Source organism: Pseudorca crassidens, chromosome 12 (assembly GCF_039906515.1).
Source record: "Pseudorca crassidens isolate mPseCra1 chromosome 12, mPseCra1.hap1, whole genome shotgun sequence".
NCBI lineage: Eukaryota > Metazoa > Chordata > Mammalia > Artiodactyla > Delphinidae > Pseudorca > Pseudorca crassidens.
The window spans coordinates 25,842,200-25,858,255 of record NC_090307.1 but is presented as its reverse complement, the minus strand read 5'-3'; the positions used below and the strand labels follow the sequence as shown (position 1 = coordinate 25,858,255).

At 50.9% G+C, this 16,056-nt stretch overlaps 1 protein-coding gene across 6 annotated transcripts in view; it reads right to left on the bottom strand.

Annotated features, from left to right (window-relative positions):
- ZBTB7C (zinc finger and BTB domain containing 7C) overlaps positions 1-16,056 on the bottom strand; it is a 378,357-nt gene that overhangs the window by 33,596 nt on the left and 328,705 nt on the right. Inside the window, exon 4 of one of the 6 annotated variants that reach the window (XR_010933041.1) lies at positions 7,168-8,319. The exons of the other annotated variants lie outside the window; for them this stretch is intronic. The gene's annotated coding sequence lies outside the window, so the exon portion shown is untranslated. Of the gene's footprint in view, positions 1-7,167; positions 8,320-16,056 lie in introns of those variants that run through there. 6 annotated transcript variants of the gene reach the window in all.

Below are 16,056 nucleotides of genomic sequence, written 5' to 3'. Positions count from 1 at the left end.
CCCCAGCATGGAAGCTTCCTGTGTGAGGCAGCCCTGCCTTTGGAGATCTCCTGTCTCCGGCAGGTGATGTCTGCTCTCTCCTGCATCTGCCAGCCAGGCCAGCTGAACCTTTGGCTTCAATGCCACATACCTTCTGAGGCCCCACAATTATTACAGGGTGTCCCTGGGGCCCGACCCAGTGCCAACCTTGGCTCTGCCAGCCCTGGTTTTCGGCCCTGTCTCTGGAGTCCTCCGTCTGCCCACAGCCTGCTTCATCCAGACTCCGTTTGGATCACAATCTCTGGCCAACATCACATGCATATTTCAGAGGGTCCGCACACCCCATTGTGCTCTGAAGCCCTTGGGGGGCAGGGGTGGGGGAGGTGTGCTACTCACAAGATCAGCCACTATCACTGGGCTTTGACTGAAAGCAAATTCTATCTCACTAGCCATATTTAATGCTGAACAAGAGGTGGGTGTGCGGAGACTGTCTCTTTGGATGATGGCATTAAGTGCAAACTTAAGCACACATGAAGCAGCCACAAAATGATAGAGACCAGCGGGGCCTGAGTACACGTGCCGGGCGCTGGCAGCCACTGGGAGGCTCCCATCCCTCCCCTCTACTGAGAGGCGGCACCAATGTACTGCGGCCCCTGCCCTGTTTCCAGGATCTTGAAGAGTAAGCCTGCGGGCTGGGGGCTGGAGAGAGAGGCAGGGCTCTCTCCACGTGAGCACAGAAACGTCCTTCTCTTTGAGATCTCACTACATTGCCATTAGGAGGAGAGGAAGGAGCAGCCCCTGGACGTTAGAACCCTTGGGTTTAAGACCCGGCTCCTCTCTCTGCCAAAACGCGTGACCCGGAAAGGGGGGTCAGCCCCCTTGACCCATAGCTTCCCCTGTAAGTGAACCAGTCGGACTAACTTTACGGTCTTTTATGATTTTACAGTCTATGAGTGTATGACAAATAAACCAGGAAGAACCAGGTATGGGGCCCTGGATGAGTTATTCTATTTCTCTGGGTCATAGTTCCCTTATGTGCGAAATGAGGCGTGTGATGGTTAAGTTGAGGTGTGTCAACTTGTCTAGGCTACAGTTTCCAGATATTTGTTCAAACACCCATCTAGATGGATCTGCAAAGTATTTTTTAGATGAGATTAACATTAAAATCAGTAGATTTTGAACAAAGCGGATCGCCCTCCATAACACGTGTGGGACTCAACCAATCAGTTGAAGACCCCAAGACAAAAGAGACTGGGGTCCCCAGAGGAGGAGGGAATCCCGCCTTCAGACCTGAACTGCAACATCAGCTCTATCCTGGGTCTCCAGCCTCCTGGCCTATCTGCAGATTTCGAACTTGCCAGCTCTCACCATGACATGAGCCAATTCCTTAAAATAAATCTCCCCCTCTTGCTCTCTGTATGTACACACACACACACACACACACACACACACACTATTGGTTCTGCTTCTCTGGAGAACCTTGACAAATGCAATGTAGTTGGATGAGTTAGCAGTCCTCAGACATGAGTCCTGTGGGTATTAACCCAGGCTGCACGTTACACCATTGCAGGAGCTCTTAAAACCACCCATGTCCAGACCCCAACCTCAGACCAGTTGAACCAGACTCTCCAAGGATGGGGGCCTGGGCATCGGTGTTTTATAAACTCCCCAGGGCCTCCCCACGTGCACCCAAGGCTGAGCACCACAGTAGAGTCACTTTGAAGCTTATTAAAAATGCATATTCCCCAGCTCCACCGAGGACACAGAGCCTCTCGGGTGGGCTCGTGGCATCTTTAGATTTAACTAGCTGCTCTCTAAAATTTGAGATCTCTGGGCATGGAGCGCCTCTCAGGGCCCTCTTCACTTTAGCAATCTACCCTGAGGTCTGAGTTTTGGGGCTGGAGTACCCAGCTCCCTCTCAGGTGGAGGCCAAGGACATCGCAGCGGGAGAGACCAGCAGGGCACTGTGTTTGAGGAGGGGACAAGCTCTGCATCCTGCCCTCCTCCCCCAAGGGCATGCAGCACCCACCTCGAGGTCACCACGTTCCCCGAGGCACTCACAGTGCCCCACCCGCCTTTGTATCCCCACCCCCTTCAGGGCCTGGCGCAGACAAGGGCTCACACGTTGTTGTTGCTTCACTGGTTGAACAAATGAACACACTGTCTCCTCACCACCGAGCTCACCTGTCCAGGTGTTTCTGTGGGTGGCATGCCCCTCCCCGTTCCTGTCCTCCCTGCTCCAATCTGAAAAGGTCCTTCCCTTCCTTGTCCTGTCTGCTCTGAGCCATTCTCCAGGGCCCAGCTTGTCCCCACTCCCCATGACAGGTCCTCCCTGACTCTTCTCCCCCATCCCCACCCCCGCCACTGCATCTGATGGGATGACAGGGGGCTGCCACAACACCCTCAAGGTAGCTCGCCCACCTGGCCCCCGTGTCATCCCCAGACTGTGAAAACAGGCCACCCTCCAGGGTCTACCCAGGGCCGGCACACGGCAGGCAACTGGGAGAGCTCACAGCGCATGCTGAAGAAATGCCCGCTTTGTGGTCAATGGAAGCCCAAGAAAGCAGGTCGGGCTGCTCCAACCTCTCTCACGCTCCGCCCCCCATCTCCTGGGAGCCTCTCTTATCAGGAGCAAGGCTTTGAGCTGTACCTGGCTTATCTTGGACCCCAGTCCTTCCAATTCCAGGCCTGTGCTCTTAACCAAAAGGCCTCGCCACTGCCCTGTGAGTGGAGCAAAAAAGGGGAGTTGACTGTCCCTGAGAAAGGCAAGAAGGAGGGGTGAGATTTGAGCCAAGGTGGGAGATTAGGAAAAAAATGTGCTAAAAGGCTTAGGGAGTTAGTGGTTGGGAAAGTGCTTCAGGAGAGTCAGGTCTGGCCCCTGGGGGAGAAGAAGACGGAAGTGATAAGTCAGGCTCTGGATGAGGCTCCTAGCATCACTGCTCCATTTCACAGGAGAGGCAACTGAGGCTCTCAGAGATGAGTTCACTTACCCAAGGCACGTGGCAGAGCCAGGACCCACACCCAGGTCTGCGCGACTTCAAGGCAATGTCAAGAGGCAGACAGGGACTCATTCCTTCACCCACTCAACAAGTACATGTTAAACATGTACGATGGGCCAGGCATTAGGAGGCATATAGCAGGGAACCAAAGTCCACAATGAGTTTCCAGTCTAGTGAGTGAGGGACGGAATACTTTTAGGCCCTGGCATCCTGGAAGTTAACAAAGTTGGTCCTGCCTGCTTGGTTCTAGAATTATCTCCACCAGGACCTGGTACGACAAACCCCTGACTGCAGACTGGTACCTGGCCTCCAGCTGTGAAAGTCATGAAGACACTGTCATTGGATGGCGCCATCTGAGAAAAGAATCGGTGCTACCTTGCTGGTCAAGGTCCAGAGGCAGCAGGAGGAAGGCTGCAGATCCCAGGGGATGCCGGGCAGGAGCCCAGCAAAGCTGGAAAGAACCCGCCCCATCCCAGCGTGGGGCCACACCTCTTCCCATGCAGTGTTCTCCTGCAGAAGGGAAATCCCCCCCTGAAATAGCACCAAGAGGTCAGAGATTCCCCCTGAGTCCTACTTTGCATCCCTACATCCCATTGCTCCCTTAAAAGTCTGCACGAGACTAGAAGCCCAGAGCAGTTACAAAAGGGGACTGGCATCTGCACATGATGGAGGGAGGGATGCAAACATGCCATCGTGGAAGCTTCTGCATGAGAAGAGAGGTCTAGAGACCAGAAACCACTCCCCACTCCCCGACCCTCATCTTTCCTGATGTTTCTGTGCTGATCCTTTCCTTTTCTTCTTTCTGAGCCTACGTTCTCCCCTTTCCCAGCTTGTCTCATAGCCCAGCCTCATGCACCAAAATTTTCCCATCAGATTATACGCCGAGATTTCTGGTTCAGAAAATGCGCACATGCCATTTCGTGTTGTAACTGCTTCTCCCCAGCAGGCTCTAGATCCTTAAGGGCAGGGATCACGTCATATTCCTTTAATGTCTGCAGCACAGTACCTGGTACGTGGTAATGTACATGCACGATTAATGAATGAAAATTTCCTAAGAACTATGGATTTTAAGATATTTCAAATGCAATAAAACACACTTTACACAAAAGCACCACATGTACTGTTTAGCAGATCCAGAAAGCACTGCAGCTAACCCAGGGTTTCTTGTTACGAACATAAATGATGACTTTAGATTCTCTGAAAAATTCCTGATTATCTATAATTTTGAGTAACGATGCATGGATGACTCAACAGCAACCGAAAAAGAAACAAAACAAAAAAACACACGCAAACAACCCAACCCCCCCCCCCCCCCCCGCAAAATGGGCAAAAGACTTGACTAGACATTTCTCCAAAGATATTCAAATGACCAATAAGCACATGAAAAGATGATCAATAACACTAATTATTAGGGAAATGCAAATCAAAACCACAATGAAATATTACCTCATACCCATTAGGCTGGCTACTATCAAAAAACAAGAAAGTGTTGGTGAGAATGTGGAGAAATTGGAATGCTTGTGCATTGCTGATTGGAATGTAAAATGCCGCAGCTGCTATGGAAAACAGTACGGCAGTTCCTCAAAAAATTAAACACAGAATTGTCATATGATCAGCAATCCCACTTCTGGGTATAGACCCAAAAGAATTAAAAACAAGGACTCAGATATTTTTACACCCATGCTCACAATAGCATTATTCACAATAGCCAAGAGGTGGAAACAATCCAAAATCCATCAACAGGTGACTGGATAAATAAAATGCAGTATATTCATACAAACGCCTCAAAAAGGAATGACGTTTTGAAACATGCTTCATCATGAATGAACCTTGAAAATATTATGCTAAGTGAAATAAGTCAGTCACAAAAGGACAAATATTATTATGATTTTACTTATGTGAGCTACTTGGAATAGACAAATTCATAGAGACAGAAAGCAGAAAGGTGGCTGCCAGGGGCTGAGGGGAGGAGAATGGGAGCTATTGCTTAATGGTTACGGAGTTGCAGTTTGGGGTGATAAAAATGTTCTGGAGATGAAGAGTGGTAACAGCTGCACACAAATGAATGTGCTTGATGCCACTGAATAATACACTTAAATGGAATTTTATGTTACATATATTTTACAATGAATGAATGAATGAAGCATGGATGCCCCTTAGAGGCAGGCTGGGGTATGAGGAAGGCATTTGATCTTTGGAATTAGACACTTACAATTTCTAGTCCCAGCTGTGTGAGCTCACATGACCCTTTGCTTCTCTGAATTTCAAGTCCCTCATCTGTAAAATGGGTAAGAATACCCAAAACAAGGAAAAAAGTACTCGTGTTACAAAATGGATCCAAGGGTTAAGTAAGATGATATATGAAGCCTGCAGCACAGGGTCAGGAGAAGTTACCTCTCCCCTGACCTCCCCATCCTTCCTCGTCCCCAGCCAGTCCCTGGACAATCACCCTAGTTGGCCAGGTTCGCCTTGGCGCCCAACTCCGGCTCACCTCTCCTAGGGATGCGCAGCCTTCCCACGTCCCACTCCTGAAGGGCGGCCGCCAGCTTCCCACACTCAGTAGCTGGACGCAGGGGGCAAGCCGGCCAAGCCTTATTAATGCCTCCTCGGGGCGCTTGCAACAAGCAAACAAGCAAAGACTGAAATGGGAAAGGTAGAATTTCACTCTCCGTGGGAAGTTTGTGGCAGAGGTATTTTTAGGATGGGAGAGGGAGGGAGGTATTTTTAGAATGGGGTACTCTTCCCATTCCTCCTGAAATCCCACTTCACTGGTAACCACCTCGCCTGGGGGGAAGGGAGGAGAGGGGGCACCTAACAGCCTCATTTGGGGGGTGAGGCAGAGCACCCCTGCAGAGGAGGAAGTCACCCTATGCTTCGCCCCTGGGGCTGGGACCCCAGGTGTTTGACCCTGGCCAATGCCCTGCTGGCCTCCTCCTTTTGGGGAGTGGAGCCTTGGGTTCCCTTCCCCCTGCCCGGCCACATCCCCACTCTCCCTTCAGGATGACCTGAAAGGGAAGTTTATAAGAGGAAAAGGAATGAAAAGGATACATTTAACAGCACACACTGGGCGGGGGAACTTCCTGACAGGAAACGCTGTGGAAACCGGGCCCAGTCTGGCCATGGCAAACTGGTTTGGCTCAGAACTGGCCAGAGTGGACAGGAGACCTCGGGCAGTCGTACATCACAATTAAACTGGACTTGTCCGAGTTCATGTTCTTTCTTGTCCCCTCTAAGCAAGCAGACACTGTAATAATCTGCACACCACAGGGGGAGAAAGGTACCATTTGTTTTTAATCCAGGAAAAAAAAACCACCCTAATTTAGGTCGCAGAGACATAAAGGGCTACTGGTTGGGAGCGCAAATCAGCAGCAGATGTAGGCAGCTGAGCAGAGCCAGGCTGAGCAGGGCTGCTGCCACCGGGCCACCAGCCTGAGTCACCCGGGTGGGGAGGGCAGGCAGTGATGGGCAAGGGGTGTTTATCTTTATTCTTGGGCTGGGGTGTGGGATGCAGGCAACAATGGGAACAGAGGAGTCCTTGGGGCTGGGACAGGCACAGTGTTGCAGGCAGGAACAGACAGGCTTCCAGCAGGCCGCTCTTCCGGGCCAGAGAATTCAGACAGGCCCTGAATTTGAACAGGGAGAAGGCCTCTCCTCCCCTCTCCACCCCTGGCTCTCCTCCCCTCCCCACCCAACAAGACCTTGCAATTCCCTTTTTGCAGGGCTAAGTCTGGCTGTGGCTGGCCAGCTGGTCCCGCCCCGGCTTTCCCACCCACTTTCTTTAAGAGCCAGGCCCTCCTGCTGCTGGTGTAGGTGGTTCATCCCCTGCCTGGACTCCCTCTCTGCTCGGCACCCTGTCCCTGGATGGTGTTCCATCCCCTCTCCTAGGTTTTCCCTTTTCTCTCTTCACTTGAATTCATTTCCTGTAGTTCCCAATGGAAACATGAGCTCCTGGGATGAAGGCCCTGTCCCTGCCTCTTAGGGCCCCAGCTCAGCCTGCAGTGAGTAGCCTGGTGACACTGCCCCCTGGAATGCGAGCTTTCAGGAACCGGGACCTCCACTATCTTGGTGGCCCTCTAGCCCTCCAACATGGGCCTGGCTCAGGGGTGAGTGTCTGTCATATGAAAGGATGAGTACCGCTGGGCATCCAGAGACTCCCCCCCCCCCCGCCCCCGCCCGCCCACCACCAGGACAGCACAGGGGCTTAGAACATCCCAGCACCCTGTGTGGATAAGCACCCACTGAGGTGACATCCTTGTATAAAGAGGAGGGTTTGCATGATATCCTGAACTCAAGTAAAGATAGAACTTGGTCTGGGACAGAGTGACCCGGTTTTCCCAGCCCCCCAAACCTCCCAACGATAGAGTGGAGAGAAGGTTGAGAGCCTGCCCTCAAAGATGCTCTCTACGGCCCAACATAGAAAAAAGAATCAAAGCATCTCTTAGCAGGAGGATCTCAGAGCACTGCAGCCTGGGAAGTAGAGCCAGGAAATGGCTCAGTCAAGGACACCTGCTCATCAAAGCAATGGAGACCTTGGTCTCCTGCTGTCCAAAGTCCTTCCCATTCAGTGATGTTTTTGTGATGAGTCACATAGTTATTAACATACTGACACCATTTTTTTTTTTTAATTCTCAAATTTTCCTTGACCCTTTGACCCCTCTAGTTAATTAAACTCACATCTTTGCCAGCATCAAAATAGGTCATCTCTCAGAGCGCACAGAGAAGAGGGAGAAGAGAAAAAAGGTGTTTTACAATGTTCGCAGCATACAAGCCTCTGTGCTTTTTCTCAAGCATTGTTTCTCCCACCCACAGTGCGACAGTTAAACAGCCCATTCAACAGAGTTTTGGTTTCTACCTTTTCATTCTCTCCCCGCTCAAATGCCCACCTGGTTCTATGGGCGACAAGGGACATAAAAGGGACCCTTTTATGGTGGTAGCTGCAGTTCCTTGCATTCTTGTCTGGGGTGGGGTGGCAGTGTGGAAGGGCTTCTAGCCCAGTGCCTGGACAAGAAGACAGGAGCAAAATCGAAGTGGCAACAGCCAGCCCGGGAGAGGAGGTACGTACTGGAACCTCCAGGGACTTGTTTGGGGCCCAGGGTTCCGGGAAGCCCAATAGTGGCCCTTCTTCGCCTCCTGCGGGCTTGGCTGGGGTGGGTGAAGATCATGCAGTTCTGAGTTGATTTATTCTACCTCCCACCTCCCCACTCCCAGGATGGGATCTGAGGGCTTCATCTGTATCTTCTGGGAGAGTAAGAATCACAGGCGTGCTTCCCCTTCTTCTCGGGGAGAGAGGCAGAGAAATCTCTCGGGCTTTTTCCCAGTGTTGGTTTTCTCCTCCCTGCATCTGAATGGGAGAGTGTTCAGGTTAAACAGAGGTGCTGGAGCAACCCCACCTGCTTGGCTGGCTAATCCCCCAGCTCCTAAGCACGGGACCCCAGCTGTCCTCTGCAGACTAAACACATAACCCATCTACGTGTACTTAAGACAGTGCCTGACTCTAGCACTTGGTGCTAGGGGGATGTTTGCTCCCTCTCCCCTCCCTCCCCTCCTCCATTCTCCCCAGGGCAGGTTCAGGCAAATCCAGCAGATGCCCACTGAGCCCCTTCTATGCAACAGGCAGGCCCTGGGCTGGGCGCTGCAGGAATGGAAGGCAAGCATGTCATGCTGCAGGAGGGTGGTGGGGGTCAGGACTCCACTGAATGAGCCGCTTCTCTGTCACAGGTACTTTGTGAGGTACTTTACTCCCATGACCCGATTTGACTTAATTTTCACAATTCTGCGATGTAAATATTAGTGTCCTATTTTCTTACGAGGAGACAGACTGAGGCTCCAAGAGTGAATGAAAGAACTGACAATCTAATAGCTGCAATGGGTTCTTTAAAAAACAAAACACACACAAAAAACGGTACAGTTCAATGTGGTAAAGACCTGGGAAGGAAAAGCAGAGAGTGCTTGGATGCCCAGAGGAAGGCAGGTGCAGGTGGGGATTTACCCCGGGGGACGGGCCGCCAGCAGTTTTTCTCTATCCAGGACACTAACGCCAAATGCTCCCTGCTTTACGAGCACCTCCGGCCGCTGAGAGCATTGGTGATGCTCGGGAAATACTGGTTGCCCGAGTGGCTGATTTCCCAAGCAGAGGAGACACAAGAACCCCAGGGGCAGGTGAGGGCTCTGGGCTTGGCAGGAGCCTAGTTCAAATTACTGATGGACTTGTGTCCTCACTGATCCACTGAGCCCTTGGGATGGGACTCCTACAATGGGATGGTTCCACGGGGAATCCCCTGGACTTGCAGGTCAGAGCCAGGAGTCCCATAATGCACCGCTCCACTGAGAGCCCACAGGAGCCCAGGGGCACGCAGTGCCTACACCTCCTTTCCCCAGCCCCCAGCCCTGACCACGCTCACTTTTTCCATTAATCTAATTAAATCAAGGAGGAAGCTTCAACTAAGTACTAACCTGGCTTAGTACCTCTCCTTAGCATCCCACGTGTATGTGTGTGTGTGTGTGTGTGTGTGTGTGTGTGTGTGTGTGTGTGTCTGAGAGCCTCTAATCAAGTCAGTCCCTTCTAGCAAAGGCAATGGGAACAGAAAGGAAAGAAATTTGTAATATATTACATAGGGGAAAAAAAGTGAAAAAAATTTCCTCCTCTTTTGTTTTTTTCTTATTATAAAGGCTCATTCCTAAAAATATTAGAAAATACAGAAGAAGCAAAGGAAGAAAATAAAGGTCACTGTCCGTCCGGCTATTCGGGGTCCCCCTCATTCACACCTTCTGATATCTGTATTTTTATGCATACTGGTGTTTTAAAAATGGGAATATACACTGTAAACTGCCTTGTAATCTGCTTTTTTTCACTTAACAACATTCATACATTTTTTTCCACACCGTCCCCATTGTCTTTGCTAGAAAGGAGTTTAGCTGGTCTCTTGGTTACAGGCTGTCATATACACCTTGGGTGTTAAAGCCAGGTTAGTACTTAGTTGAAGTCTCCCCTTTGATTTAATCTAATTGGAAAACGGTTGGAGAGAAAAAAGAGAGAGTGGGGAGGAAAAAAAGAGAGTCTACAGATGCACACTGGCAGCTATCTCGAAAAATTTTGTTCCAGAACAAATGTTTGAAGAATTCTCCCTCCATCCTCCGGGATTCTAGCACCCATCTCCTCTGAGTGGGGAGGAACTCCTGCACAGTGAGTAGGTGGATGCAAGTCCTTGTCTCCCTAGGACTCCCTGAGATCTGTGTCCTGCTCACCAGGGACCCACTGCTGAAGGCTGTGTTCCCAAAACTTATAATTAAAGGAGAAACTGATAATTATCCAGTCAATTGAGACAAAGTAGATGGTCACACTTCAGGCCCACCTGGAGGTAAATGTTTTGGACCTGAACTATTTAGTGTGGCTGAATTAACCGGGTAACCGTCAGGCCTGCCCACCTGCAGAGCGTTAGCCTCCCACAGCTGAGCATGGTGCGAACAAAGCAAAAAGTCAAAAGTCACAAAAGTTCCAAAAGTGCTTTGCAGCATCCCAGAGCCCTCTTGGGCATGTGCCCACGAGTATTTCAGTGCAGAAAATCTGTTCCCAATTCCCTTCTCTTCATGGGGGTGACAATTAGCAGGATGAGATGGGTGGTACTTGAAAACATCCTATTGGTGACTCTGATACGGCGCGCCCCTAATCCACTTCAAACCTCCTTCCTCTGATTGAGGGTCCCTGCAATAAACACACAAAACTGGGGAATGAGAAAGGGTGTGTGGGGCACACCCACAGACCCAGCAAACCCGAGCCTAGTAGAGGGCCTGGCATGGAGTAACTGCTTAAGATGAGTTGTTGAATGAATGAATGAACGAGCAGAGAAAGTACAGTCAGGGCATATGTACAGGATACCAAAGAGTTCAGCTGCTTTCAGCAACAGAGGCATGTGTGAAAGTGGTGGGAGATGAGCTGCTGAAGTTACAAGAGCTAACTGTGGCAGCAATGACCACGTTTACTGAGCACCTATAAGTGCCCAGGCACTAGGTCACACCGTGTCCTCCATCCTCACCGACGGTCCCAGCAGGCAGGACCAGCCTGATGCCCCGCTGCCTCCCCGGGTGCTGAGGTAAGAGCTTGGGTAGGACTCATCAACAGGCTCTTTCCATCCCCTACCTTCGCCAGCTCACATGGCAGATCCAGCCTGAACTTAAGCTGCATCCCCCCAGGATCAGAGCAGGCCAGGGCCCATCCGGGAGGGCCTGGGAACAAGGCAGCCAAGCCTCTGTCGTCTGAAGGAGCAAGCTGCCCACCAAAGGTGACTCTCCCTAAGGCAGACGGAGCTGGAGGCCACAAGCTGGACCCTCACATGCTTCCCTCAGGCTTGGAGGTGATGGGAGATTTGGGCGCAGCTGGCTTTTGCTGCTAAGACAGCCCTCTAGTGCATCTCCCAAGATTCCAATATCCCTTCTCACCTGTTTATTCATTCACTTAACAAATAGCTATTGAGTACCTACAATGTACCAGGTTCTGCACTAGGAAAGGAGGCCTAAAGGGAGAGTGCATTCTAAAGGGCCTGTGTCTCTAACATCTCTGAGATGGGAACGCAGGCCCCTGGGGGCCTATGCTACAGGTGCCAGCACAAAGGTGGGAAAGTGGGTCTTCCCGCCTCTGCAGAGAACATAGTGCAGGCCCCTAGTGGTGTTCCCTCAGGGTGGGCAGGGCCCCCTCGACCTTGGGTCTGTACCCTGGCCCACACTCCACAGACGGCAGCAGGCCGGCCATGCAGGATCAGGGCAGCAGGCCCCAGCACGAGGACAGCAAGTTGGCAGGTGCACAGAGGAGGAGTCATGAGACACCCTGGGGCACACGGAGCATTGTGGTGAGTGCAGCCCCAGACCCGCTGAAAGCTCAGCTATAGGAAACCCAGAGTGGCAGAAAGAGCCAGAGAAATACTATTGTTTATTACTTCCACTGCGACCCTAGTTTATACCCAGGGAGCGTGGCATAGGAGACGCAGGCTGTACTTACGCTATGGTTATTAGGAATTATAGAGGGTTTTTTTTTGCGAATTGAGTTTAAAGTCACATAACAGAAAACTAACCATTTTAAAGTTAACAATTCAGTGGCATGTGTACGTGCACAATATTGTGCAGCCACCACCTCTATCTAGTTCTCAAACACATCCCTCCTCCTAAAAGGAGACCTCGTAGCCATTTAGCAGTTATTCCCACCTGCCCCTCCCCCAGATCCCGGCAACAACCAATCCGCCTTCGGTCTCTATGTATTTACTCCTTCTGGATATTTCATATAACTGGGATCATATAATATGTGACCTGCTGCGTCTGGCTTCTTTCACTTGGCGTAATGTTCCCATGGTTCGTCTGACTTGCAGCCTGCACTAGCACTTCGTTCCTTTTGATGGCTGAATAATACTCTGTTGTATGGCTCTGCCGCAATTTGTTTATTCATTTATCTGTGGATGGACTTTGCATTGTTTCAGCCTTTTGGCTATTGTGAATAGTGCTATATGAACATGTGTGTTCGTTCAACAAGAATTTGAGTCTGTTTTCATTTCTTTTGGGGCTTTTCCCAGGAGTGGAATTGCTAGGGGAATGAGAGTTTTTAGAGCTGGGATGAACTTAAAGGTCAGTTATTCCAATTTTACAGATCAGGAAACTGATACCTGAGGAGATTATCTGCCCTGTTGGGGGTCACATATGTGTCAGGATGTGGAGCGTGGCCAGAAGCCAAGTCAAAGGCTCTTCTAAGTTCACCACACCTAAGTCAAGACTCATTGCCTGTTGTGTGGGTTCCATGTTGTGGAGGTTCCGTGGTGTCCAGCACAGAGCCTCTTGCACAAGATAGGCACCAAGTATTTGTGGAGTGAACGAATGAAAACAAACATCTACACCCAGTTTTTTAAAGCATTACCCACTATGAAAAGGGAAGTGCCCATTATCCCATCTTGGAGGTTCAAAGCATCTTGGGGAACGATTCTACAAGGGTCAGAATAAATGTGCCCATGGAGGAGATAAACTCCACCGGAGTGGGACTGGGGGGTTGCCTGTCACTCCACTTCCTAACCTTTTCCTCCCTGACTGGTTCAACTTCTCCTCAGTACCTCCCAGAGTAGGGTGGGTGAAGCTGGCTGGGCCTTACTGAACCACAGTGGCCCAAGGAGAAGGCAGACAGCCCACCCCTTGGCCAGAAACTCTGAGGGCCCATACACATGATGGCATGCCCTCACTCTGGGAGAAGGCAATGGGCTCGAGCCTGTGTGATAGGCCAGCTGTACCATTGGGTTCTCATGGTACCAAGTGGTTCTATTTTGTGGGCACGATGCAGCCCCCAGGACTTCTGCTTGGGGTCTGTGGTTCTACTTCCAAGGAGACCGAACAAAGGCACCTCTGCCGGCAAGAAAGCCTGGTCTGCGAGCCAGTGGATGAATGCCCAGGGGTTACGGGGCACGGGCAAGCTTCTTTCTCACCTTTCCACCTCCTCCACCATCTGCAGGACCATGGAAACTTCTGTCAGCCACACAATGAGGCTATCCTAATGACACAACTGTTCCTCCAGAAACAGGGAGCTGTCACCACACAGGTGCAAAGCCCACTGAGATTCTAATAGTTTCTCTGGAACCCACGTGGTGTTGAGGCGTCTCAACGTCTCCATTGGCTGCGAGGTGATAGTCTCGGATCAGATCAGCCCTGCATGGAGTACAAGGGCTTCTGCGCCTGTGTGCTGTCAACCTGAACACTTCAGGCACCTCGGGGGACAGTGTCCTGAGTCCTGTGCCCAACAGCTCTAGTCCGGAACAGGCACAGATGTGTGACTCTCAGGTACCTGAGTGTCCATTAAAGGTATTGGTGCTGCCGGTAAATGACAGTGCAGCCGGGGATTTACCTTGTCCTTCCATGGAGGACACTTCTTTATAGTCCTCTGTAGACCCCAGTGACAGTCCATACACTTCAGGTATTGACGGGCATCAGTAAGTGAAGGGAGCCACAAACAGGACTCAACTTAATGCACGGGAAAGGAAGGAGCAAGGGCTTGAAATTCACAATTCCTAGGTATCGTTCCGCCCCCCATTCTATCCCTACCTGGCCTTGGCAAGTCATTTTACCTCTGCAGCACTCAGTTTCTGCATCTGTAAAGGAAGGAAAGGCCTCTGTACCATCCCTTCAAGCTCTGAAGTAATCTCTGTACACGTGCACACGTGTACGTCACATTGGAGATGTGACACCAGGTTGTGGCTGACATGGCATCGTGGGACGTGGCTTGAGCTGTTCCGACACACAAGCTGCTGTGGGCTCTGCCAGTCGCTATCTTGGCTGCACACAGCTAGGTGTGTGGGAGCCATCAGAATCCACAGAGCCCGCGTTCCTCCCACCATCCTCTTTGCCTCAGCCACTCCAGGGAGCGTGGGCAAGCCCAAGGGCTCCTTCCCGCCTCTTCCCCCATTTGGAATTCGTGCATCCTTCTCTGCACTCATCCTCTGTTTAGCCTCTCATCAAGCATTATTGCAGTCTTCCTGGGAGCCAGACCCCGGGCGGATGTACAGCTGTCCCTGGAGGAGCCACAGCTGAGAAGGCCAGGCAGCCTCACACGCAAATAAACACGCTCTCTCTCGGATAATATTTGAGGATAAAGATGTGTACTGGGAACAGTGGGGCAGCAGAAACGAGGCATCAAGCCTGCTGGGTGGGGCTGAAAGGAGGACTGAAACCACCTTGGAGGAAGTGGCCCTTGAACTAGCCCCTGGGGGGGACAGAGAGGACCAAAGCCCAGTGGCCCCGAGCAACTGGCTAGAGACCTGAACTGCAGGTAAGAAACTACAGGCCCCCTGCACCCGCATCTCCCAACCCAGTTCCAGGCAGCCTCCCATCTCCCTGGTACACTGCGACCCTCCCCTTCCAGTCTCTACAGATCCACAGCCTGACCCCCACAATCAGCATTTCATCACCTCTGATGCTGGTGGTTTGTCCTCTGAGACAAAACCCTACAAGACCCTGGGCCTCATCTCGTATTCCTGATTTCTCCAGTGCCTTCCAGAATCAGGGGTGGGCATGGGGCACGTCCCCCCAAATGATTCAGGGTTCATCTATTCATCACAGTGACACAGCTGCCAGGCAAACGGTGCCCCAGGCGGCTGTCCTTCCTACAGCAGGTGGTCCTTCCATACACGAGCACACAGTGTCAACAGGGGCAGCCGAATTCCAGTTTCCCCCAAGAACTAGCCCCCTCCAGAGATATCACAGAGTGTCTCATTTTACTTAGGGTAAATCCCTTGAAATGCATGAACCACAAAAACTAAAATTAACGTCCTTCTTGACGCAAAGGTTCCAGATGGGGAGTAGAAACCTCTCTCGCGATGAAAATGAGACCTCAGGGGGCCAGCTCTCAACTCCAAGCCAACCAAACAGCCACACTTCTGGTGACGCTTGGCATGGCCCACCATCCTGCGACTGGTCCCACAAAGACACACAGCACAGGGGCATCCGTCTGCACTTCTAATGCAGGTTTTCTGACTGTCAGCACCTCTGGAACTGTCCACGTCATGACCAAAAAGTCTGATGTAGCCTCTGAAAGGGAGGCAGTTCTGTGGCAGTTTTAAAGGCTGTGATTTGGCTCATTCTAAGGGATTTCTTTCCAACACCACCATCAGGGTCCTTCTCCCTCTCAGTCCCTCTCCTCAGATCTCAGCGTACAGCCTGCAAATCGACAAGTGCCCGTAATCAGGTTCAGCTCAGCAAAACGTTTTAACTCCTACTATGTGCAGAAGACTCTCTGCCTGAGCTTTCCAACACGGAAGCCTCCAGCCCACGTGGCTACCGAGCACGTGAAATTCGGCTAGTCAGATGAAGATGAACCGTGGGGGTAAAGTATACACTGGGGTTTGAAGACTTAGTACGAAACAAAGCTAGAGGATAAATTACAAATAATTTTTATACAAATTACATGTTGAAGTGATAATATTTTGGATACATTGGGTTAAATAAAATATGTCACCAAGATTAATGTCACCTATTTCTTCTTCTTTTTTTAATGTGATGACTAGGAAAATTTTAAAGTGAATATGTGGCTTGCATGATATTTCTGTAGGACAGTGATGGT